Genomic DNA, 24,987 nt, shown 5'->3' with positions numbered 1-24,987 from the left:
ACTACTTCTTCCAGCCCGAGTACGAGGTCTATGCTCGCGGCTATGGTGTTGGTTTGGTGGACTACATGGCGAGCGTCCACCTTGAGGCAAGGTTGGTGGTGGGAGACGTGAAGTACAACTTCCGCGCCTGTGGTACCTCCGTGCAGATGGTCATTCAAGAGGTGGCACGTGAAGCCATCGCCCGTCTTTGCCACGAGCACCGCGAGCTTTGGGAGGCTCCATTCACCTACCTTCCGGTGCGGGGACCCGAGGCTCCCATTGCTCATGTTGTCTCGCCTCCGGATGGGCCGTACACCTTGGAGAAGTGCATGGCGGACACCGTTTCCGCCTATGAGATGGCGCACCGGAGTTTGGTATGGGAGTTGGAGGAGACAAGGAGTCCTCTCATCCGCCTCCAATACTAAGTGGAACCTTACCTTCGGTTGATGAAGCTGCCTAGGAGGATCATGGACGACTGGACGCGGAACACGCCGCATGAGGAGGCGCCTCCGTCACACCGCTTTCTGCATGTGGTGGGTACTTGGGCCGAGACGCAGGGATCGTACAATCCCATTTCGATGGGGTTGCCCGTGCGCCGGTTCCATATGGTGCCCGCCACCCGCGCGAATCTTTTGGGGTTCCCGTAGCCATTTGACCCATGATTTGTTTATCATCTAGTGAGAGGGAAAGTCGCCCATTAGTCCAAGTGCTAGTACGAGGGTCGTGGCACTTGGGGTAATGCGGTTGTAAGGTGGAATTAAGCGCTAGGATGTTAAGACGCGCTCATTTTGTGTTGGTATTGAATGCGTGTGAACTAAAGTCAAGTTGGTCTCATGGTTATGGTTATGCCTCGATGTGTTATTAGTAGTTTATTTATGCAAGTTAATTGTGTACCATCCATGCGTGCTTCCTAAAGAGTTAATTATGAGCCCTATATTATTGCGTGGTAACGACGCGAGGCAATGACATATTGCACTCATATGTTGCATGCATGCACGCATACGCATATAATAATTATAAAGCATGTGGGTGACCGTTTTCCGTCTTTCTTGCTCTCTAAATCTGCCCTAGTAATCTCGAATGGTGATGTTCAAATCTTTTGCGCTCATCACATTCATATATTTTCTTTGATAAGTTATATTTCGAGTTTCGATCTTAAGTCAAATCATTATCTACGCTTTATCATTCCATCATTTCTCCTTAAGATTATTACTTTTCTTCCTCGGTCGCTAACTTATCTCAAATTCTTGCTAGGATGAATTTGCGTTCGGGAACCGGCGCGAACCGCGGGAACGGTTCGGGTGGGAGTAACAACAACAACAACAACAACAAGAACAACAACAATCTTCCCGACCCTCCCATCCACCCCACTCTCGCAGATGTGCTTGCCCAACAAACTCAACTCCTTGGGCAATTGGTCAATCATATCGGCAACTTGGGCAACATTGGCAATCAAGCTACTAGGGAGGAGCCTCAAGTGAACAAATTTGGGGATTTCTTCCGCACCAACCCACCTATCTTCCGTGGCACCAAGGATCCACTCGATGTGGATTTTTGGCTTCATGTCATTGAAGAGAAGCTCAATCTCATCCAATGTGAAGAACATGAGAAGGTCTTATTCACCGCTCACCAACTTCATGATGTCCCGGGGGCTTGGTGGCGGAATTGGAAGGCCTCTCAACCCGCCAATCACCGTTTCACATGGGAGGAATTCCGGACGGCTTTTCGCTCTTTTCATATTCCCAAGGGTATCATGGACATCAAGAAGAAAGAATTCCTCAATCTCACTCAAGGCCACCGGGATGTGATGGCTTATGTCAATGCTTTCAACGCTCTCTCTCAATATGCACCCGACGAAGTGTCCTCCGATGCTAAGAAGCGGGAGAGGTTTTATGATGGCCTCTTGGAAGAACTACAAGACAAGCTCTCTACCACCAAGTTTGATGACTTCAATGACTTGGTGAACATTGCTATCCGCGCCGAGCACAAGATGAAGAGACTTGAGGCCAAGCATAAGCGTCCCGCTCCTACCTCGGCGGGTGGTAGCTCCTCTCGCCCACGTGTGGGGCCTCAACCTCCCCCACCTCATGCGCTGGGTGCGCAACCACCACACCCTATGTGGATTGTACGCCACCCTCAACCACCTCAAGGACAACCTCCAAGGCCGGCCAATGCCTTTTGGAACAACCCAAGCGGCGCCACAAGGGGTCCATGCTACAATTGTGGTGGCACGGGCCACATCTCCAAGTATTGTCCGTCTCCAAGGCAAGGCGGTACCTCCAATGCACCAAGACCTAATAACCCTCCACCGCAAGCCCCACGCCAAGGAGCCAAGCCATCACAAGCTCCTAAGCGTGGCCATCTCAACTACACCACCGCGGAAGAGGTTCCGGATGATGCCGAAGTGCTCATGGGTACGCTTCTCATAAACTCTCATCCCGCCCTTGTTCTTTTCGATTCCGGAGCAACCCTTTCCTTCATTAACAAGAAGTTCATGATGCATAGCAAACTTCAAATGCAAACCCTACCACAACCATACCACATAGAATCACCGGGTGGGGAAATCATCTCTAAACATTTTGTAGATAAAGTCCCAATTCTTATTGAGGGAGCCACCTTTCGAGCAAATCTCCTCATCCTAGATAAGCTAGGCTTAGATGTGATCATTGGAATGAATTGGTTGGGAAAACATGATGGGGTTATCAAATGTGGGCCACGCACCATCGATCTCTTGCACCCCTCCGGGAATAGGGTTCTTCTCTCTCTCGCCACAAAGAAAGCTTGTCTCTATGCCTTGACGGGTACCGAAACCACGGCGTTGGAAGATATTCCCGTGGTTTGCGAGTATACGGATGTCTTTCCGGAAGAATTACCGGGCATGCCTCCCGATCATGAGGTGGAGTTCGTTATTGAATTAATGCCTGGGACGGCTCCCGTTTCCAAGTGTCCCTACCGTATGCCTCCTAATGAGTTAAAAGAATTGAAAGAGCAACTCAAGGTCCTTTTGGATAAGGGTTTCATTCGTCCGAGCTCCTCTACTTGGGGATGCCCGGCTCTCTTTGTGAAGAAGAAGGATGATAGTTTACGGATATGCGTTGACTATCGTCCGTTGAATGAGGTCACCATCAAAAATAAGTACCCCCTCCCTCGAATTGATATCTTATTTCACCAACTTTCGGGAGCTTGCTATTTCTCCAAGATTGATCTAAGGTTGGTTTATCATCAAATTAAGATTCATCAAGAAGATATTCCAAAAATGGCTTTCTCTACTAGATATGGTCTCTATGAGTACACCGTCATGTCCTTTGGCCTCACCAATGCACCGGCGTATTTCATGTACTTGATGAATAGTATCTTCATGGAGGAACTTGATATCTTTGTGGTTATCTTTATTGATGATATTCTTATCTATTCGAAGACTCGAGATGATCATGCTCACCACATCCATATTGTGTTACAAAACCCCGGAAGCATTGTCTATATGCCAAGTTTAGCAAGTGCGAGTTTTGGCTTGAGAAAGTATCTTTTCTTGGTCACATTCTCTCCAAGGATGGCGTCGCCGTCGATCCTAGCAAGGTGCAAGATGTTCTTGAAGGGAAACAACCTCGAAATACCACCGATATACGGAGTTTTCTTGGACTTGCGGGATACTATCGCCGGTTCATAGAAAATTTCTCAAAAATTGCCAAGCCTATGACCGAATTATTGAAAAATGGGGTCAAGTTCGAATGGTCCCAAGCTTGTGAAGAAGCCTTTCAAACTCTCAAAGATCGTCTTACTACCGCTCCCGTTCTAGCTCAACCAAATATTCACAAGAACTTCGATGTCTATTGTGATGCCTCCCGCGTCGGTCTTGGTTGTGTTCTTATGCAAGAAGGCCAAGTGGTGGCTTATGCCTCTCGTCAACTCAAGCGACATGAAGAAAATTATCCAACCCATGATTTGGAGCTTGCGGCCATTGTCCATGCTCTAAAGATATGGCATCACTATCTTCTTGGTAATCATTGCAATATCTACACCGATCATAAGAGCCTTAAATATATCTTCACCCAATCCGATCTCAACATGAGGCAACGTAGATGGCTTGAATTAACCAAAGATTATGATCTTGAAGTTCACTCTCATCCCGGTAAGGAAAATGTTATTGCCGATGCACTAAGCCTAAAGGCCCAATGCAATTGTTTGACCATGGGGCCTCCTCTTCATACTCTTTGTGATGAATTCCGGAAACTTGAAATGGGAATGGTCATGGAGGGTCATCTTGGTGCTCTTATAATCAAGTCCGATCTCTATGATCAAATTAAGGAAGCTCAAAAGAATAACAAAGGTATGGCTCGAATTCGTACCTTAATGAAGGAGGGTAAAGCTCAATGTTTTTCTTGTGATGATCAAGGAGTCCTATTCTTTGGGAAGCGTATTGTCGTGACTAAGGATCACAACTTGAGGCGTTTAATTCTTGATGAAGCTCATAACTCTAAATTCTCTATTCATCCGGGTAGGACAAAAATGTTTCAAGATCTCAAGCAAAGGTTTTGGTGGACTCGCATGAAGTGGCAAATCGCTCGATATGTCACCGAGTGTGATGTTTGCCAAAGGGTTAAAGCCGTGCATCTCAAACCGGCCGGTACTCTTCGACCTTTGCCTATTCCATCATGGAAGTGGGAAAATATTGGGATGGACTTTATCACCGGGTTACCAAAGACTACTCAAGGGTACGATTCTATTTGGGTAATCGTTGACCATTTAACCAAATCGGCTCACTTTCTACTGGTCAAGACTACCTACCGAGCTAAGCAATATTCGGAGTTATATCTTACTTGCATTGTATGTCTTCATGGTGTTCCAAAAACAATTGTCTCCGATCGTGGTCCTCAATTTGTTGCCCACTTTTGGAGAAGTCTTCATGAAGCCATGGGAACCGACCTTACCTATAGTACTGCTTACCACCCTCAAACCGATGGCCAAACTGAGAGAGTGAATCAAATCCTTGAAGATATGCTATGGGCTTGTGTTCTAGTGTATGAGAAGAAGTGGGCCACTTGTTTGCCATTCGCGGAATTTTCTTATAACAATAGCTATCAAGCAAGTATCAAGATGTCTCCTTTTGAAGCTCTTTATGGACGGCGTTGTCAAACGCCTATCAATTGGTCCGAGTCCAGGAAAAGGCCTTTCTTTGGCCCGGATTTGGTAAAAGATGCCGAGGACCAAGTCAAGATCATTCACAAAAATCTTCGCATTGCTCAATCCCGTCAAAAGTTATATGCCGATCGTCGCCGCCGTGAACTCCATTTCAAGGTTGGTGATTATGTCTATCTAAAGGTCTCTCCTTTCAAGGGCACTCGTCGCTTCCGGGTTAATGGTAAATTGGCACCTCGTTTCGTTGGACCTTTCCTAGTCACTAAAAGGATTGGAATGGTGGCTTATCAATTGGATCTTCCCCAATCACTTTCCACCGTTCACAATGTGTTCCATATCTCTCAATTTAAGAAATGTCTTCATGTTCCTACCGACGCCATCGACCTTGAAACACTCAATCTTCAAGCGGGTCTTACCTACGAAGAACATCCTATTGCCATCCTTGACCATGTTGAAAGGAAGGTGAAACGAAGTATGGTGAAGTTTGTGAAAGTTCAATGGAGCAACCACTCTGAAGATGAAGCCACATGGGAACGTGAGGATCGTTTGCGTCAAGACTACCCCGACTTCTTCTTCCATGAGTGAGTCCTCAAGCCCTTCCCCACCGCACCCAACTTTCTTTATGAGGTTCATCCTTCTAGATATCATATATGTGTATGTCGGTGTTTAACCGGCTGCCCACCGAGGGATATACCCAAGGTGGTAAGTTCTGGGCGAGGAGACGCTGAGATCAGGAACTCGAAGGTGCAAGGAACACAAAACTTAGACAGGTTCGGGCCGCAAGATGCGTAACACCCTACGTCCTGTATGGTGGTTTGTATTGCCTTTGATGTAGAATGACCTAGAGATCGTGTTTTGAGTGGGGTCCCTGACCTCCCTTATATATCTGAGAGGCCAGAGTTACAAAGATGCTAACCAACACCCGCTGAGGGATCATACCAGAACATATCTCGAGTAGATCCCCTTCGTATCGGTTAGCTCTATCTTCTATTTAAACGGGATAAATAAGAGATAAACAAGATAAATAAGAGATAAGACGGGCTTAATCTCTTAGACCTCTTTAAACTACGCTATGTACCCAGCCTCGTGGCCCCGGGTCTGACAAGCCCCCGAGCTCTTCGTAGCTGAGTACTGCAGGCTTATTGAGTACTTTCGAAGCAGTCTTCGACTTCTTCTGAAGCTTCGCCTTGAAGTCTTTCTTCGAGTACTTGCTTGTCTGCATCGAAGCTATGAGGTGCTCATGCCCCGAATTTTTATCTTTAATCATGGCGTGCGATTTGAAAAATCGCACTCCATATGGAGTAGCCCCCGAGCCTTAGATTGAATCGGAGAATCAGGCTGAGGGTCCCATTTGTCTGTAATCCTCCTTATCCGTCAAAGAAATTTGAAAAATAAGTAGTCAATGCCACATACCCCGCAGCCCCCGAGTCTTAAATCCAAATTCCACAAATATGGAGATAAGGATCTAAAAACCGTGGCATGCAGGTTAAAAATGATGACTTGAAAAGTTACCAAAATGATGATACAAATGATGGAAACTAGATCATCAACCCGAAAAACCCCTTTTTTCAGGCTAACTAGCCCTGAAAAATGATTAATCGAATATTTAATCCAAACAGTCCATCAAATGACCTCTCATCTTCAGAATATTCCAAAAAACGACCCTTGGACTTCAGAACAGTAACTTCCCCCACCCCGCTGGTTACTTAACCCCGCGACAGTGGGAAAAAACTGTGCTTTCAATCTGCCTTTTGCCAAGAACTGCCAAAATCCCCAAACAAAGCCGAACGCCGCCGCCACCTCTCCACAGAAATCCTCCCCTTCCAACCGCCCTGCCCCTCTCCCCGCAGCCCCCGAGCATCTCGTGGCCAGCAAATTGGAGATGGCGCCCAAGAAAGCAGAGATCGAGGGGAAGAAGAAAGAATCACAGCCTTCGACTGCGGAGTGGACACACAGTAAGTGCTCCCTCAATCATCTTAAAAACCTAGTTTCCGAGGGGTTGCTGCAAGAGAAGAACCTTGTCAACTGGCGCCCCTCGTACCGTGAACCTTTCCCCATGGAAAGTGTTGACGAAATCGTCACATTTCTCCATTTTGCCGAACGGGGATTGGCCCTCCCCTCTTGTTCCTTCTTTCAAGGCCTTCTGTTTTACTACGGGCTTGAGCTTCATCATCTCAACCCCAATTCTATTTGCCACATTGCAATTTTCATCTATTACTGCGAGGCTTTTCTTGGAATCGAACCCCACTGGGATCTTTTCCGCTTCCTCTTCTGCCTCAAACCATAGCCTACCTCCAAGAACCTTTCCATTGTGGGGGGCGCCGGCATCCAACTGTGTCAGCAGGCCGGCGACAAATATCTCTCATACAAATTCCCCTCCAACCTTCCTGGATGGAAGAACTAGTGGTTTTACATCGAGAACCATGCTCCCCACCTCCCGACGAAGTCGAACAGACCACCTGTAGTGAGGGGAGAGTGGAATCTCGAACCCTCCGGCGGGGAGATGGATCAGGTCAAAGAGCTGCTGGACACCATAGAGGCACAGAAGAAGAAGGGAGTGACCGGTGCCTCCGTCATGTTTGCATTTTACAAACGCCGTGTCCAACCAATCCAGCAGCGCCATCGCTTGGGATTCGAGTACACCGGCCCCGCTGATCCCTCTCGCATGTGCGCAGAGGAGTTGTCCGACGAAGCCGCGCTCCAGCGAGTTCAGCGGGTGCTGCTGGACGTGGACGCCGTGCCATACGTGCCGACATTATTCTCCGCACGAAATTCGCCCAAACCAGTAAGTATTCGACTTCTTTTTGTTGAAAACAACCTCTGTTACTCCGTTACCTAACTGAAGAACCCTCTGCAGGGACACACAGAGTTGTACCGCAGCTACCCGCCGCGGCCCGACATCCCCCGGCCAGACCACCTCCTTCCCACTGCCACCGTTGAAGCCAAGAGAGCTCGACTTGCTGCGGCTCAATGCAGCAGCGAGTCCACCGAGGGCGTGAGCTCGCAGGTGGGGGAAGGAGCCGAAGGAGAAGCGCGCCGGGACAACTCCTCCGAGCAAAGCGTGGAGTTGACCGGCGCTTTGCCGCTAGTGTCGCAAGGCTATCGACTGTGCGCAAACGCAAGGCGCAAGAACTCGAATCCACCGGGTAAGAGCCTACTGGTTTGTTGTAATGTGGTACCTTAATGCTGAGTTGTACTTATAACATCCACCTGCAGTCCTTCCGCGTCCTCCGCCCGGGCCGAGCCCGAAGAAGAAAGGACGTGCCCGGCAGCCGCCGTTGCTGTCACCATCACCGTGGCGGGGACCGCGCCGCAAGCTGGTGAAACCCCGCCGCCAGCAACGGAGACGCCGCGTCAGGCCGTGCGGATGAAGAGAGCCATTAAGAAGAAATCTGTACTGTAAGTCTGTCTCTTGTTGCACAGCAAATGTTTTGATCTTTTGACTTGTGTGTTGACTAACCTCGACTTTATTAGTGCTGCACACCTCCAGCTGACGCCAGCTTCGACTACCCCAGCCCCCGGGTCCTCGACCCGGGAGGAATCATCAAGTGCTGGGCCAGTCGTCGCTGCGTCAACCCCCGAGGCCCCAGCCCCCGAAGGGTCAGCGCCCGTGGAGCCAGCCCCTGGGACAGACGCGACACTGCCCGACTTGCCGCGTCCCGAGCTCCAACAAGTCGAGGCCGGGGCCAGTGGCGAGAAACAGGTCGAGGCCCCTAGCGCCGCTCCAACGGATGGTGCAGGTGAGCATCTGACCGCCCTGGCTAGCTACCGGGATCTGCATGCTGTATGCTGAGGACATTTGTGATTGCAGGTGCGCAGCAGCTGCCTACTGAAGAAGTCACGGGAGCCTCGGGGAGACCCGCTGAGCTGCTGCTGGCCGGGTCAGGTAGTCAGGAAGCCGTCGCCATCGGCCTGGCAGATGACCCGCTACTGACAGATAACAATGTAGATATCCTCAAGAAGGCGCATGACTTTACCATGGTAAGACCCAAGAGCATTTTCTGCCGGTGGCTATATCGAGTTGCTAATCTGGCTTTCCCCTTTTTATGCAGAGTGTGATCGCCCATTCCCGGAGGCAGGCAGAGGAATTGAAGACCCTTGCCCGCGACCGTCAGGAACTCGCTGCCCTGAGGAAGCGCCTTGACGACGAGAAGACGAAAAATGTACATCTTGAGAAGGTCAACGCCAAGCTCCAGCAACAACTCGAGGAGCAGAAGAAGGAGCTCGAGGCGCATAAGGAGCAGCTCAAGGAGCAGAAGAAGGTGCACCAAGGTAAACCATTGCTTCCCTCGGGTACTTGCGCTGTATGACTCGACCTGGTTTCTGAAAAACTTTTCACCACAGAGCTTAGGAGAATCTTAATCAGTAAAGAAGAGCTACTTACTGACGTGAAGAACCTGCTCTATCGCTGTACAGATGACGTCGAGAGGCTTCAGAAGGTGATCGGTGACACTGAGCAACAGTTCGTCGACAGCCTTCAGCGAATCAAGACGCTGGGCGAAGAACTCGAGAGCATCAGGGGGGCCACCCGGGAGCTGGTGGACGTGGTGGATCCACCAGAAGAAGGCAAAGCAAACCCCCGGCCCCTGCTAGAGCGTCTCCATGAGGCCCCAAAGAAAGTGGTGAAGTTCCTCTCCGAGGCACCTGTCACGTGCGTCAACAATGCCCTCGCAATCGTGAAGTCCTTCCTGCCGAGCGCGAAGTTGGAGATATTTGCTCAAGGCATGGCGGCGGACTGCACAGAGGAGCAATTCGATAGATACCTCCTAGAGGCCCAACCTGTATCAGAACGCATAGTGCAAAGTGTAATACAGGATTAGGGTACTGAAAACAAGTAGTCGCTTCCTTGTATATATATGGTTTCTTTTGATGCCTCTACTTGTGCATGCACCTAGGCTGAATTGGTATCCAGGCCTACAGGGCGTAAGTAGTAGACACTAACCCTGGGTGCAACGACCCTGAAGATAGCCGTAGCTCCATGCAGGAACTTATCTAACAAGTTATCCACAACCCGAACTCGTGGGTCTAAAACTGTTAGAAAAGAACGCGAGCATCGTCGCGCAATTGCCAGGCTTTAAGGCAAAACTACAACGAGTGCATCGATTCTGGAAGTAGTCGGGGTTTCTCCTCGTAGGAGCGCGCTCCACAAGTTAGATAGGACCCGGACGGACGGATCGGACTTGCTGGGAGCGAGCGCGGGTGTCGCCGCGAGTATGCCGTGTTCTTGGCAGGGACGAGACTACTCTAGGTGCAACCACGCAGGATGTAGTCGAGGCATCTCTTTGCTCGAGCTCATCCAACAAACTGGGAATAAACCAGTCGAACGGGTCGATTATGTTGGGAAAAATGCGACTGCTGTCGCGTGCGACCATCCAAGGTCGCGGCGGAAATCGATATGTAGAGGAGTTAGACAGAGCCGAGGGTTCCGTCAGAAACTGAAGTCAAAAGGGTATGAACGTGGCCGTAGCCCCCGCAACAATCACGACAAGAAGTCGATTTATATAAGTGTTCGCACGTGACCATGGCCATTGTGTGCGTAAGAGGGGATGTACAACCCGAATTTTGCGGCTCATGGCCTCCAAATTGATTCGAGGAAAAAAAATTCTTCTAAGCCCCCGGGGATTCAGCTATCACCGGGCCTCGTCTTATGGGTAGAACTTACGCAGGTCTGAATGTTCCAGGAGTTCGGGACATCCTGACCCTCAGGATATTGTAGCTGATAAAACCCTGGCCTTGTAACTTGTTTGACAACGAATGGGCCCTCCCACCTTGAGTTGAGCTTGTGTAGGCCAGATTCGTCCTGAATGCGACGCAAGACCAAATCACCAACACTGAATGACCGCTCCCTGATGTTGCGATCATGATATCGCCGAATCCCCGGCAGGTACCGGGCTGACTGAACAAGAGCGGTGCAGCGAGCTTCTTCCACAGAATCGAGCTCTAACTGCCTCGCCTCGTCCGCCTCACCTTCGTTGTACATTTCGACCCTTGGAGACTTCCACATGATATCGGCTGGTAAAATAGCTTTAGATCCGTATACAAAGAAAGGTGTTTGTCCTGTGGCTTTGGACGGCTGAGTCCGAAGCCCCCAGACGACATGTGGTAGCTCATGCACCCATTTGCCTCCCTTCTTGTTGTTTTCATCATAAAGTCTCTTCTTGAGGCCGTCAATTATCAAGCCGTTCGCCCTTTCGACTTGTCCGTTGGCCCTTGGATGTGCGACCGAGACATATTTAACTTCGATACAAGCATTCTCGCAAAACTCCCAGAACTAGTTTGCCGTGAAGTTTGATCCCAAGTCCGTGATGATGGTGTTGGGAAAACCGAAACGATGCAAAATATCTGAGATGAAGTCGACGACCCGATCTGGCGTGAGCTTGGCTATCGGCTTGTGCTCAATCCACTTAGTAAACTTGTTGATAGCCACCAGAACGTGGGTGAAACCGCCAGGCGCCATGGTGAAGGGCCCGATCATGTCGAGGCTCCAACAAGCAAAAGACCAGGATGGCGGTATAGTGATGAGGCTATGGGCTGGAACATGAGCTTGTTTGCCGAAGAATTGACAATTTTGGCACCTGCGCACGAGATCTTCCGCGTCGGTCACTGCAGTGGGCCACCAGAAACCGGCCCTGTATGCTTTCCCCACCAGCGTTCTTGAAGCCGCATGGTTTCCGCAGACGCCCTCGTGGATCTCCCGCAGTATGTCGTAACCATCTTCCTTGGTGATGCACTTCATGAAAACTCCTGACCGAGCGCCACGCCGATAAAGCTTGCCGTCGACCAAGACGAAACCCTTGCTCCTTCACAGGACGCGCGCCGCCTCCACGCTCTTAGCGTCGATACCCGCTGGTAGCCTTTGATCTCGAATGAAGTCGATAAAAGCCTCTCACCAGTCCTCCCCCAGCACCATAACCTCTCGATCGGGTTGTTGGGGACCCGCGTTGATGGTTACCTGTGGAGAAGACTTGATGGACGGCTGCTTGAGCTCCTGGACGAAGACTCCCGGTGGGACCTGAGCATGCGTGGACCCCAGTTTGGACAGGATATCTGCGCCAACATTGTGCTCCCACAATACATGGTGAACCTCCAAGCCGGAGAAGTTGCTTTCCAACTTACGCACCTCCTGTACATAAGCATCCATCGTCTCCTTGTTGCAGTCCCATTCCTTGTTGACCTGTTGAACAACAAGAAGAGAATCGCCATATACAAGTAGTCGCTTGATCCCTAGTGATATCGCCAAATGAAGCCCGTGAAGTAAGGCTTCATACTCGGCTTCATTGTTGGATACCGCCCACAGGATCTGCAGGACATATTTCAATTGTTCACCTCGTAGAGAAATAAGCAGAACACCAGCGCCGCCGCCGTCGAGCTTGAGGGACCCATCAAAGTACATGGTCCAGTGCTCTGGCTTGTCTACTGGAGCTGGGACTTGATTCTCCCTCCATTCAGCCATGAAGTCGACTAGAGCCTGTGACTTGATGGCAGTGCGTGGCTTGAAGTCGTTTGACAAAGCCCCCAGTTCCACTGCCCATTTGGATATGCGCCCCGTGGCATCTTGATTATGAAGAATGTCCCCCAACGGGAAATCCGTGATCACAGTAATCTTGTACTCGTCGAAGTAATGGTGTAGCTTTCTTGATGTGATTAAGATTGCGTATAAGAGCTTTTGAACACCTGGATATCGTACCTTGGATTCGGAGAGGACCTCGCTGACGAAGTAGACAGGCCTCTGCACGCCAAACGCATGGCCTTCCTCGCTTCGCTCGACTACAATGGCACTACTGACAACATGAGTTGTTGCCGCGATGTAAAGTAGTAGATCCTCCCCTGGCAACGGTGCTGTAAGGATCGGAGGTGACTGAAGATGATGTTTCAGATCCTGTAAGGCCCACTCGGCCTCCTCCGTCCATTGAAACTTAACTTGGCATTTTAGGAGCTTGAAGAAAGGTAGTCCTCTCTCCCCGAGTCGGGAGATGAACCTGTTCAGGGCCGCCATACAACCTGTTAACTTCTGCACATACTTGATTGTGGCTGGAGCCTCCATATCAGTGATGGCCGTGATCTTTACAGGGTTGGCTTCGATACCCCGGTAGCTGACGATGAACCCGAGCAATTTCCCTGAAGGTACTCCAAACACGCACTTGGTGGGATTGAGTTTCCACCAAAATCTGCGCAGGCTGCTAAATGTTTCCTCCAAATTTGCAATCAAGTCGCTGGACGCCCTGGTCTTGATGACGACGTCATACACATAAGCTTCAACATTCCAGTGCAGCTGATCCGCGAAACACATCTGGATCGCACGCTGATAGGTTGCTACTGCATTCTTCAACCCGAAGGACATTGTTTTGTAGGCATAAGTCCCGTACGGGGTGATGAATGCAGTCTTGATTTGGTCCTCCTCCTTAAGCGCGATCTGATGATAACCTGAGTAACAATCAAGAAAACAGAGAAGGACGCAACCAGCCGTCGAATCGACAACTTGGTCAATGCGCGGCAGCCCAAAATGGTCCTTTGGGCAGTGTTTGTTGAGATCAGTGTTGTCGACACACATTCTCCATTCATTGTTCTTTTTGTTTACAAGAACGGGATTCGCTACCCACTCTGGATAGATTACTTCTTTAATGAATCCAGCCGCGAGAAGTTTAGCGATCTCCCGTTTAATGGCCTCACGCTTATGGTGGGCAAACCTTCGCAGGCGTTGCTTTTTAGGCGTAGCCTTCGGGTGTACATTCAAAGCATGCTCGATCAACTCCCTGGGCACCCCTGGCACATCCGCTGGTTTCCATGCGAATATGTCTCGGTTAGCCCGAAGGAAGCTGACGAGCGCGAGTTCCTATTTGTCACCTAAGCCCGCACCGATGACAGCGGTCTTAGATGAATCTCTCTCCTGAAGCTGGATCGTCTTGAGGGCCACATCATCAGTCGACTGGATGCTCGACTTGCTGGCCTTCTTAGAGGGAATCTCCAGCCTGGACTGGGAAAGCTGCTGCGCGGCCACGAGTACTTCTCCCGAAGCATCTGGCACGCGAGTAGTCGAAGCGTACTGGATCGCCTCCTGATTGCAGTCATATGACTTCTTTAAGTCGCCACGGAGGGTGAGTACTCCACTGAGTCCTGACATCTTAAGAAGCAGATAGACGTAATGCGGCACTGCCATGAACTTGGCGAGTGCCGGATGACCCAATTTGGCATGGTAAGAAGATTTGAAGTTAGACACTTCGAATTTAATGAACTCGGTACGATAGTTCTCCCGTGTGCCGAAGGTGACTGGGAGGACCAGCGTACCAAGCGGTTGTGTCGCGCTACCTGGTACGATTCCGTAAAAGGGGGACTTGCTGGGAACCAGCATGTCCTTGAAATCCAAGCCCATTTTCTTCAGAGTGCTGACGAAGATGAGATTGAGCCCACTCCCGCCATCGATGAGGACCTTGGTGAGCTTGACCTCTGCAACCACAGGATCCAGGACCAAGGGGAACTTACCGGGCTCCGAAAAGCTCGTCCACTGGTCATCGCGAGAGAACGAGATGGGGACCTCCGACCAACGGAGTGGTCGTGGTACCGCCGGCTCGATGGATAAAATCTCCCGGTGTAGCAGCTTCTGGTCCCGCCTGGAACCAAAATCCTCGTCTCCCCCAAAGATGACGTTGACAACCTTCGAAGCGTCTTGAAACTTCGGGTTGCGCCCGTGGTCCTCTTGATCATCATCCTCGGGTTCTTTGTCAGCAGGCTTCTTGTTCTCTTTCCACCACCGGAGTTGCTGAACGTCCTCCGAAGGTGGTAGCAGTCAATGGCGGCGTGATTGGCGCCCGGATGCCATGGGCACTTTTTCTGCAGGAGCTTCTCGAACTCCTCCTGCGTCGTCGACTTCTTGCCCCGCGAAGGACGATCGATAGCCGCGATGACATCATCTGGCTTTCATTTCCGGGGTGGACCCGGAAAGTCCCGCTGGCCTTTGTCGTTGCGATTGTTGTTTGGGCGCCGCAGATTGCTATCTTGACGCCGCGGGAACCGCTCCCGCATCTTCCCCTCCTGTTCGGACCAATCATGCATCATATCATGAAGGCCCACAACAGTCTTCGGCCTGTTTCGCCCGAAATCCCTGTAGATGCCCAGGTCGGTGATGCTGTTGTAGAAACAATCGATGATGTCGTCCTCCGAGATGTTGGCGATGGTGGCGCGAACGTCGAAGAAGCGACGTGTGTAGGACCGCAGAAGCTCATTACGTTCCTGCTTACACTGAGCAAGATCGTGACGAGTACCTACACGAGCAATCGCTCCCTGGAAGTTGTCGATGAAGACCTTCTTGAGGCGCTCCCAGGGGTCGATTGAGTTGCTACTGAGGCTTTCCAACCAAGTAAACGGCGCAGGGTCCAAAGCCATCGAGAAGTAGACGACTTTGGTGATATTTGAACCTCCTGCGACCTCAATGGCCGTGGAGTAGCAACAGAGCCACTGCTGAGGAGCTTGCTTGCCATCGTACTTGGTGATGCCGATCGGTTTGAAGCCCTCTGGGTACTTGTAGCTGCTGAAACAAGCAGAAAAAGTAGGGAATCGATCGCTACAGTCAGTACCTTCAGTTTCGACTTCTTCGCGGACCTTGCGCCTGGAGGAGATCACGGTCCGCGCATCGCGACCTTCATTGATGTGCTAGCGCAGGTCCTGTGGAGAAGGTCAATGATTGGCCTGTCACAGATGACCCCCTTGCGGTGGATGCTACCTCCCGCCAGGGGCCTGACTCCTGCGAGCGTTGTTGTTGCTGAGCTGGTGTCGAGGACGGCCGCCTGCCGTTCGGCTGTGAGCCTGACTTTGACTCTCACCCACGCGCTCCTCCCTGATGGTGGACGCCGGGTTGTGTTGATCCAGCTGGATCCAAGCCCTCTGGGCGTAGAGAAGTGCTTGACGCACTTCCGGATCGTGGCTGCGCTCGAGGATGGCCGTCACCCTGGCGATATTGGCCACCGGAGTCCTGAAACCCCGTTCGCTTACGGCGGCGAACTCAGGGTCAAGCTCACGATGCATAGATCACCTACGCTCGTTGGCCCTCCTCCGCCGGATTGTGCGGGCCCTGTTCCTGTCCCTCCGCGCCTCACGATCGGCGTCGTTCTCGTCGCCGGTGTTGGCCGTGATCTCATCTTCAGAGACCGCTTCGAAGTTGATGATGGGAAAATCCCCATCGTCCTCGCCTTCTTCGGCCATCAGCACCTGGCGGGAGGAAAGCTCATGAGAGCTTCCGTCGACTAGTTCAGTTGACCCCTCTGCCGCGGTAGCCAATGGCCTGCCCTCTTGAAAGGGCAAAGGCTCGAGGTGAGCCACAAGTCGACCCTCTGCCTTGAGTAGATCAGAGAGTGTCACACCCTAAAATATTCAATTTTAGGATGTGACTATCTTTTACAATGTGTTCATCTACCAATAGGATTTTTCCGAGAGTTTTGAAGATTTTTCTGGCAATTATTCTATTTATCCAAGAGCTAGATCCATTTTTTTTGGAAAGCTCTACAATTCTTTTTCATGAGTCCCAAATATTTTATTTGGAATCCTCGTGACCCAAATTAACTCCCGAGTTTTCCTCGGAAAATTTTGGGATTCTTCCGGATATATTTTTCTTGGTTTGAAATATTTATCTGGACTTTTCTAGATTTATTTTAAACTTGAAAATGTGTTCTAGAAAATATTTATATTTTTTATTTTCATCGCAGTCGGACCGAGCCGTATCTTTGTTGTATATCCTTTTAACCTTATCCTCTCCGAATCATTAAGAAGTTCCGTCAAGCTCACGATCCTCTAACCGTTTCCCCCGATCAAGTCATGCTTGAAAACGACGTCTCGTGGCTCGTCTTCGGTATTTTTCCGATGATGTTTGATCACCATCAGCCCCAACGACTCAGCCTGATCCCTTCTTTCTCTTTTCACGCTCCCGAATAAATGGTTCATGTTCAACCAGCACAGTCAGCTCATTTTCACGTTCGGCCCTCATCCGAACCTGTTTCGGCGCATAACCGAACTCACTTGGTCAATCTCATTTTCTTTTTCCATTACCTCCTCTATCCTCTCTTTGCTCGCTAAATTGTGGAACCCGCTGATCAACCTAATCTCACTTTCCGTGAGCAATGCGGACTCAGGAACGAGTCCCATCCCGATACGCCTCCTTGACCCCACCTGTCATTTCCTTTTCCCCTTTTCGCTTTCTGTTCAGGCCCAACCCGTTTCGTTTTCTGTTGAGGCCCAACCCGTGCACGTGGAGAACTCGGACTCCTCGCACACAGCACCCCTATAAAGGGCGAGCCAAAACCCTCAGGCCGCAGCATGATCTCCTGCTCGCAATCTGTTTCCAGCGCCGTTGCCCTAGCACATGCTGCCCCACGCATCCTCCTCCGCTCATCTCTGCGCAGCCACCGCCGTGCCCCTGCAGCGCGTCTTCATCCTCGTGTTCCTGCATCGCCCAGAGCTACCACCAGACGCGCCGTCGCCCAGGGCGTCCTCCTGGTGCTCGTGTCCCTGCTGCTGCAGCCGCCCTCTCCTGTCGCTGGCCACCAGGACGCCGTGCACCTGCCTCTACGTCGCCCCCTGATGCCCAAGTCCTGCATCCGCAGCCCCCCCCCCCCCCGCGGACCGGCCTTGCCCAGCCCCCTGTGCGCCTCCCTCCTGTTTCCACCGCCCAGCGCTGCCCCCTCCCTCTCCTGCGTGCTCCTGTGCCCGTGCGCGTCACCTGAGCGCCCTGCCTTCCCTTGTGCACCACCCTTGCCCCGCCCCCTGATGCCCAGGTGACACAACAAGCAGGATCAGAAACCGCACAGAACAGCCGCCCATGAACAGAGCCGCCAGTGCCATCTTTCTCCGCGAAATTCGATCTCTACGATGCGTCCCCGTGGTAAGTGAGGTATGGAATCGAATCCCCTCGTCGTCCTCTTTCTTTTCCCCCACTTCCCGCGACCTCTTGTGCCCTAAATCGCCGGCAATTTGAGCTACAGTACCCGCCGGTCACCATTGCTGCCTGTTTCAAGCTTTTTTTTGCAGATTGGTCCCTGGACGATTCTGTAATTACCGTGAAAATTCCTGTGTCTTGCAAATTTCGCAGAAAACCCCCTGGATCTATTGCATCTTTTCAATCCAGCCCCACCATGGAATTTTTTAGATCTAACCCTAATCTTTTCCTATTTTGCAAGCATTATTTTCTGTATCTTGCAATTCTTTGCTGCTAACCCCTAAAGTCTATAGTTAATTGCGTATAGGTCCTTGCAGCCTTGTTTTATCCGTAGTTTTCGCGTTTTAGATCCGTTTTGATCCGTTCTTTTTGCGTTAGTCTTCTAAAACCCTGTTGTCGGTCAAAACCCGCCGGCGGGCAGCGACAGGCAACACGAGGAGCCGGGAGGCTTCCGGGACGGCTGGTGGGCCCCGGTCCCTCGGTCAACGGCCCAGTGATCTGGCGCGCGCCCTGGCTGAGAGTCGCTAGGCGTGCCACCTGATCCTACACCCGATCAGGAAGGTGTGACGTGTCAAACTCCTGCATACACAGACATGTGTATAGGTCAATCCGAGCCGTGATCGGCTCATTACCTCCTCCCCGGCATCGGCTATGAAGAGCCGATTGCGTCAATACCGGATCGGATCTTTAGAACAGGCAATATGGAAACTGGTACGTATGTATATATTTAAATAAAACTTGCTTCATAAATGCAATCTAATCCAATCCACAACAACTAAGCCCTCACTACACGATCGGAACATCCTACACGTAATTGAGCCTAACAGATACACAAGAGCATCGACAAAACGATCCAAACAGAAAGCAAGAGAATAACGGAAAGCCGATTCCCCAAACAACCTCTATTCAAGCACAAGCCGATACAGAGCATACTATCGGATCATTCAATTCGTTTGTAAGGCCTAATCGTGCACATATTGAACCAAGCTTCTAAATACATAGAAACCAGCCACAACAGATTGGATCTACTGACAATTACGAAACAAGATAAAACCATCATACCGACGAATGGGTACGATGATCAACATGCGAGAACAATGCATGAAGCACAATGAAAGCACCAAAAGAAAAGATTACTCAACGCATGCTAAGATAAATAACGCTACTCGCCATCTACAAGGCTTCAGCACGAGCAACGTATGAGCGAACGAGTAAGGGTAACGCTACCCCGATCACGCAAGACGTGATCGGGGTCGCGTGGCGCTTACCCGATGAAGAACCCTAAACAGGGGAGGCGATACGCCGAGAGTTGATGATGATTGATTCTGTTTCTCATTTATTCATGGTACATATTTATAGTCCGTAGACTTGTTCTCTTTAACCAATCCCTAACCTAACACGACACGAATCTTAACTGCTTACTCCTAATTTACGCGGCCTTATGGCCTCCATCTTCCACGCGGGCCCAACTCGCAAGCTTTGTCACGACCGCCTTCCAAGCCCATCTTGCTCCGTGGCCCACTTCTGACCTGGTCAAAATACGGTGATAACACATGCCCCCCTGGTTTCGGTAATAGAAATTCCGAAATCATTACTGCCTTGACCCTTCGTCTTCCGATCCGTACGACCGCGCCCTTTCGGCTCCCGATGGACGTGACTACTCTGCATCGACCTCCTGGGGAACCGTTACGGTGCCGATTCATTTCATCCACTCGTTGGCTTTATAAATTTGTTTCCAGCACCTTCTTTACCCACTTTCCCTCACAACCATCGTCGACTCCCTCTCCTTCCTTCACCATGGCCTCTTCTTCCTCTGCTTCCTCTGTCATCTCCTACGAGTCCGGAACAACACGAGAACCCACTCCAGAATATGACCCAATCGCCGCTTATGAGGTCCGTGCTCCCCTGCATTGGGACGCAGTGGAGTGGGACTTTGATTATCAGTCCGAAGATGACGGCTCTCTGACTGACGGCGAGGATCTCGCTCTCCTCCTCGGAGCCGAGCTGGAGGAAGAGGAAGATGATGCCCTTTGGGGAGAAGACCTTTCTTTCTCAGAGGAAGAATCCGACTCCCTCTCCTCCGAAGAAGATCCGATGGCAGGTAACTTTCTCTTTGACAGGTCATCGGACGACACTTCCGACAGCCGCGGAGGAACCGACGATGATGACGGCTTCACTAGTGGCAGCGATGGGAACGACGCTGACGATGATGGCGACGACGGTAGCAGCAGCAGCGGCGCCAGCATCGCTCCACCGTCCAAGCGCCGCAAAGCCTCTGATGTGCACTGGTGGTAGATTGTAGTACCCCTGTTAGGTTGGTTCCAGGAGTAGCTAGTTCCTCTTTTGTTCTTGCTGACTTGCCATGAATACAATCTGCTTTGTGTTAATCCCTCTTATTATGCACAACAATTCATTCAAGAGCCGATGGCATCGCATCGGCTTTAAGGTATACCACCCCGGATCTGAAACCGCTCTTCAATTTACTTTACCTTCTGCCAGTCAATCCAGCGCAAACCTCTACAGGCCGATTCCGATCCCCTTTTCGCTCGCAAACCCTAGCCGCGAGATCTCCCCTAGTCCTTGAGACACACGCTCGATCTTGCGCCGCCACCCTAGATTCATTCTCCAAGGTTTCGATCCACGTCTCCCGATGGCGGGATCTTCGCGCACCGCCGCCGCCGCCTTTGGTCTGAAGGTAAACTCCGACCCCCATTAATCTAACCTAGCATCCGCACATTTTTTACTGCGCCGTTAAATGACTTTTCCCCCGGCGATTTTTGGGGTTTTCAGGCTTCCGATATCTTCTTGCCACATCCTTCCTCCCCCGATTCCTTTTGCCTTGGACCTCGCTCTTACGAAAAACCCATAGATCTGATCTCGTGTGAGGCCAACCGAATCCCCTTTGTGAGCCAGAATGTAGACCTAGAATTCTGGTCGGATAGCCTCCGCGCCTGGCCAAACCCTCCTGAAGGCTGGATGGCTTGGTACAATAGGGTAGCGAACACCTACCAACCCTTGTGGGAATCAATTGGAATAGCCGATGCCCTGTCTTTATCACTCTCTCCTCTTGAGAAAGATGAAAACCTTCTGAAGACCATCGGCTATTTCTGGTCTGATGCCTTGAATTGTTTCCTCTTCGGACATAGCCCATTAGCACCAACACTGTTAGATGTTGTGATGATTACTGGCCTAAACATATCTTCAGCCTGCCCTTCTGCTTACAGCCTCAATGTGGTTCCTTACAAATTATCTTCAAAAACTGAATGCACCAACTGGAGCACGTACCTGAGCCAACACCAGAAAAGCAAAGGCCCTGTGTCGGAAAAGGAGCATACGGCCTTTCTGAACTTATGGCTTGAACACTTCCTTTTCTGTGGTCCTTCCCTTGCCCCGACCAAAAACTATCTTTCCTTGGCTTATGAACTGGCCAAAGGTCAACCCATTGGCCTCGGCAAACTGTTTCTAGGGGAACTCTACCGTTATCTTCATCTGATGACTTCCAGCCTCCTTACCCAGAAGAAGATTAGAACCGGTGGTCCATGGTGGTTCATTCAGTTGTGGGCTCGTCTTTACTTCCACAATTCTGATCCTGATTTCCCTTCCTTGGTCGGTAATTCCTTCCCTGATCTGAGTGGGAGACACATTAGATGTACTAGCTTTGGGCAGGCCCTCTACAGTCTCCCTGGCGGGAAACTGAATCCCCCGGATGCTTCCCGTTGGTTCAAGATTTTCTACCGAGGCCTTGATAACCCAGACTTCCTTCCTTATGCCGACTCTGAGCTCTTTGAGAACCCAGCTACCTTCCGTTTGGCTGATATTGCCGATGATGCTGACACCAGACATCTTTATTCTATCATGGTTCGGCCTTGCCTTCTCCCAGTTGGCATGAGCACCTCTAACCGGATTCTTAAACCCGGTTATGAGTTTTACCAGCCGGTCGTAGCAGCCCGGCAATTTGGCCTTGCGCAGGTGCCTCCCCACTTCCTTCTCCACCTGCTAACATCCAGCAGGGTGGACCTCCCCGACGCTCTAACCGCCCAGAGGTGCTACAGTCTGTTCACAGACCTTCCCCTGTTCGTTCCTGCCAACCTTGCCTTCACCTCCTCGGCTGTTGACTTCGATGGATGGTGGACGATGTGGAAAACTCATGTTTTCCGAGGGGCTCTGGGTCCGATGCTTTCAACAGATCGACCCTGAATATGACATCCCGATGGAGAGGTACCCCCTTTCTGGACTAGCATTCTTTCTTTAAATTGCGTTGGATCCCTCCTGAATCCACCTTACTGCTGCAGCAAGAAGATGGCCCAGAGCCAATAAACGAGGATGGATCGCTTTTCTGCTTCCGGGCGGTCGCTCCCGTGGTTCTTTTCGGCAGGAACGCACCCCCTCCCTCGAAGAGTATAATGCAGATCTAGCTGGGCACCGCCAAGTTGACCCCCAAGCGGAAACGGCTTTCTGAGGCTGCTGCCCCCCGGGTCTGTGCTAAGACGAGGAAGATCCTTGTCAAAAAGGTCCGGAAGGGAACCGCGCCGTCTTCTCCCAATCCACCACCTCCAGTCGTCGACCAGGTTCGGCCCCTCTTTCCGCTTCGCAATCGGGTTTTGCTCATCCCCCTTTTAGTGACACTCTTTTTTCCTGCAGCCTGCTGTTGTAGAAGTCTCCAGCGGGGAGGAACCTCCATGTCAGAAAGGTTCGTCTGTGGAGACGCCAGAGGACGTGGACGTACCCATCAGGGCCTTGATCACCCTTTGCAATCCTGGTGTGACAGACTCGGAAGGCCCTTCTGCATCGGCTGCTGCCCCAACTGCTTCGCTAGGTCTGCAAGTCATTGACTCCTGTCTGGAAGGGCCCTTCCCCGCCTCGGCTATCGCTGATTCCCCTGCACGAGAGGTACGCCCAACGGAGCCGATCGCCGTTTCATCGGCTGTTGCTGATTCCCCTACACGAGAGGTACGCCCAACGGAGCCGATCGCCGTTTCATCGGCTGTTGCTTCTGTAAAGCCGACTGCTGCTCCATCGGCTGTCGCTCCTCCCTCTGGAGGCGCAATCCATGCGGCCTCTGCCGCCACCGCTCATTCCTCGGGAGGGACACCCTCCCGGGAGCCGACCACCCCTTCGTTGGCCATCGCTGCTTCCTCCTCGAGACAGGTACATTTTCTCTCTGTAACTATTTTGGTTTTTTTTTTTTTTTCGTAACGCCTGTCTCATTCTCTTCTCCTTCAGAACCTGGATCTTTCAGAGCTCCTTGCGTTTGACCCTGCCACGATTGGGTCAACCATACTGGAGGCCGATGATTCTTCCTCAGGCCCAACCAGCGCTGCCGATCAACTTCTCCGTGTGAAGGACCTTCTATCGGGCCCTATCTCTGCTTTGATCCAGGATTCTAGTGCAATCAAGCAGATCCTCGACGAGGTTAGCTCCCAGCTCCCTGTCAGCCTCCAGGTCAAACTTTTGCCAGCAGGGTACCTTTCTTCCTTTCAAGCGAAAGTAGCAGAGGCTCGCCGCAGGATCGAGACCCGGCGTTCCCAATCGCTCCTGAGGACCATTATCGTCGAAATGTGTCAGTCGATCAACAAGAAGAAAGCCGCACTCGACGCCAAGATCGATACATCTGCTTCCGCCCATCGGCTCCACCTCTTGGAGAAAGAATTGGAAGACCTTGAAGCTAGGGTCCAGGCCACCAAACAGCGCATCCAAGAGGAGAAGAATCTCATCGCGGGTTCCAAGCAGGAGGCAGAAATCCTAACCACTGAACTGAAGACGGACTTGGCCCAGCTGAACAGCTTGAACAAACAGGTGGTGCCGGGGGCGGACGAAGAGGACGAAGCAGTACTTGATGAGGTTGACCGCATCCGTCTTGATGCTATCGCCGCTATCGACGCCTTCCTTCTGCAGCCTTGTCCGAGATAAACCTTGTGTTTGTGTGGTAAACCTGTGGTGTTTTTTATGTAACGAATCTAGAGTCGATGGTGGCACATCGGCTGTTTGGTAACCTGTGACTTCTGATTACCATAAGCACAATTCTAGAGCCGGTGGCACCGCATCGGCTGTTCTAATCTGATCGGGTCGATCGATACTTGTTGTTCTTTCTTCGTCTCCTATAATGCCGACACCGATCCTCGTCGACTCGGCCTTTGCCCCCCTACTTAGCTTGCTGGTCGCATCGGCTTCATTGTTCATCAGCCCACATACTTGGGAAGTATTTCTTAAGGTGTTGGCCGTTGACTGCTACTGGGAATTTAACGCCGTCCAATTCTTCAAGCATGTACGCATTCCCTGGTAGGACCTGGTCGACCCTGTACGGCCCATGCCAATTTGGAGACCATTTGCCATAAGCCGCGTCTTTAGTTCCCAATGGCAATACTGCTTCCCAAACCAAATCTCCCACCTGAAACTCCTTCGGCTTAACCTTTTTATTATATGCGCGGGCCACCTTAGCCTTATTTTCCTTGATCTTCTCTAGTGACCATAGCCTGAGTTCCGTGAGATCTTCCACATTGTCGCTCATCAGGGTAGCATACTCTTCAGCGGACAAATCATTCTGGAATTCTACACGCCTTGATCCGGCCGTAACCTCCCACGGCAACACGGCCTCCTGCCCGTAGACCAAGTGATAAGGAGAAGTTTTTTGTCGCTCCGTGACATGATATGCGGTACGCCCAAAGTGTTCTGATAGGACCTCGTGCCAACGTCTAGGGTACTCATCAATCTTCCTTTTGATCAACTTGATAAGACTCTGGTTGGACGCTTCGGCCTGTCCATTTGCCTGAGCATAATATGGAGACGATCTAATCAGCTTGATTCCCATATCAGCAGCAAACTTCTTGAATTCTTCTGAAATGAAAACCGAGCCACCATCCGTTGTAATAGTCTGTGGAATTCCGAATCTGTGAATGACGTGCTCTTTGACAAACTGAATAACGTCCCTGGACGTCACTGACTTCATCGGA

The 24,987-nt window shown here is 51.1% G+C and overlaps 1 pseudogene; it reads left to right on the top strand.

Moving 5' to 3' along the window:
• The first annotated feature begins 1,732 nt into the window (after positions 1 to 1,732).
• LOC112899453 overlaps positions 1,733 to 24,987 on the top strand; it is a 50,592-nt pseudogene continuing 27,337 nt past the window's right edge.

The sequence above is a fragment of the Panicum hallii genome, chromosome 7 (genome assembly GCF_002211085.1).
Source record: "Panicum hallii strain FIL2 chromosome 7, PHallii_v3.1, whole genome shotgun sequence".
Classification (NCBI taxonomy): Eukaryota; Viridiplantae; Streptophyta; class Magnoliopsida; order Poales; family Poaceae; genus Panicum; species Panicum hallii.
This window is presented reverse-complemented; position numbering and strand designations above follow the sequence as displayed.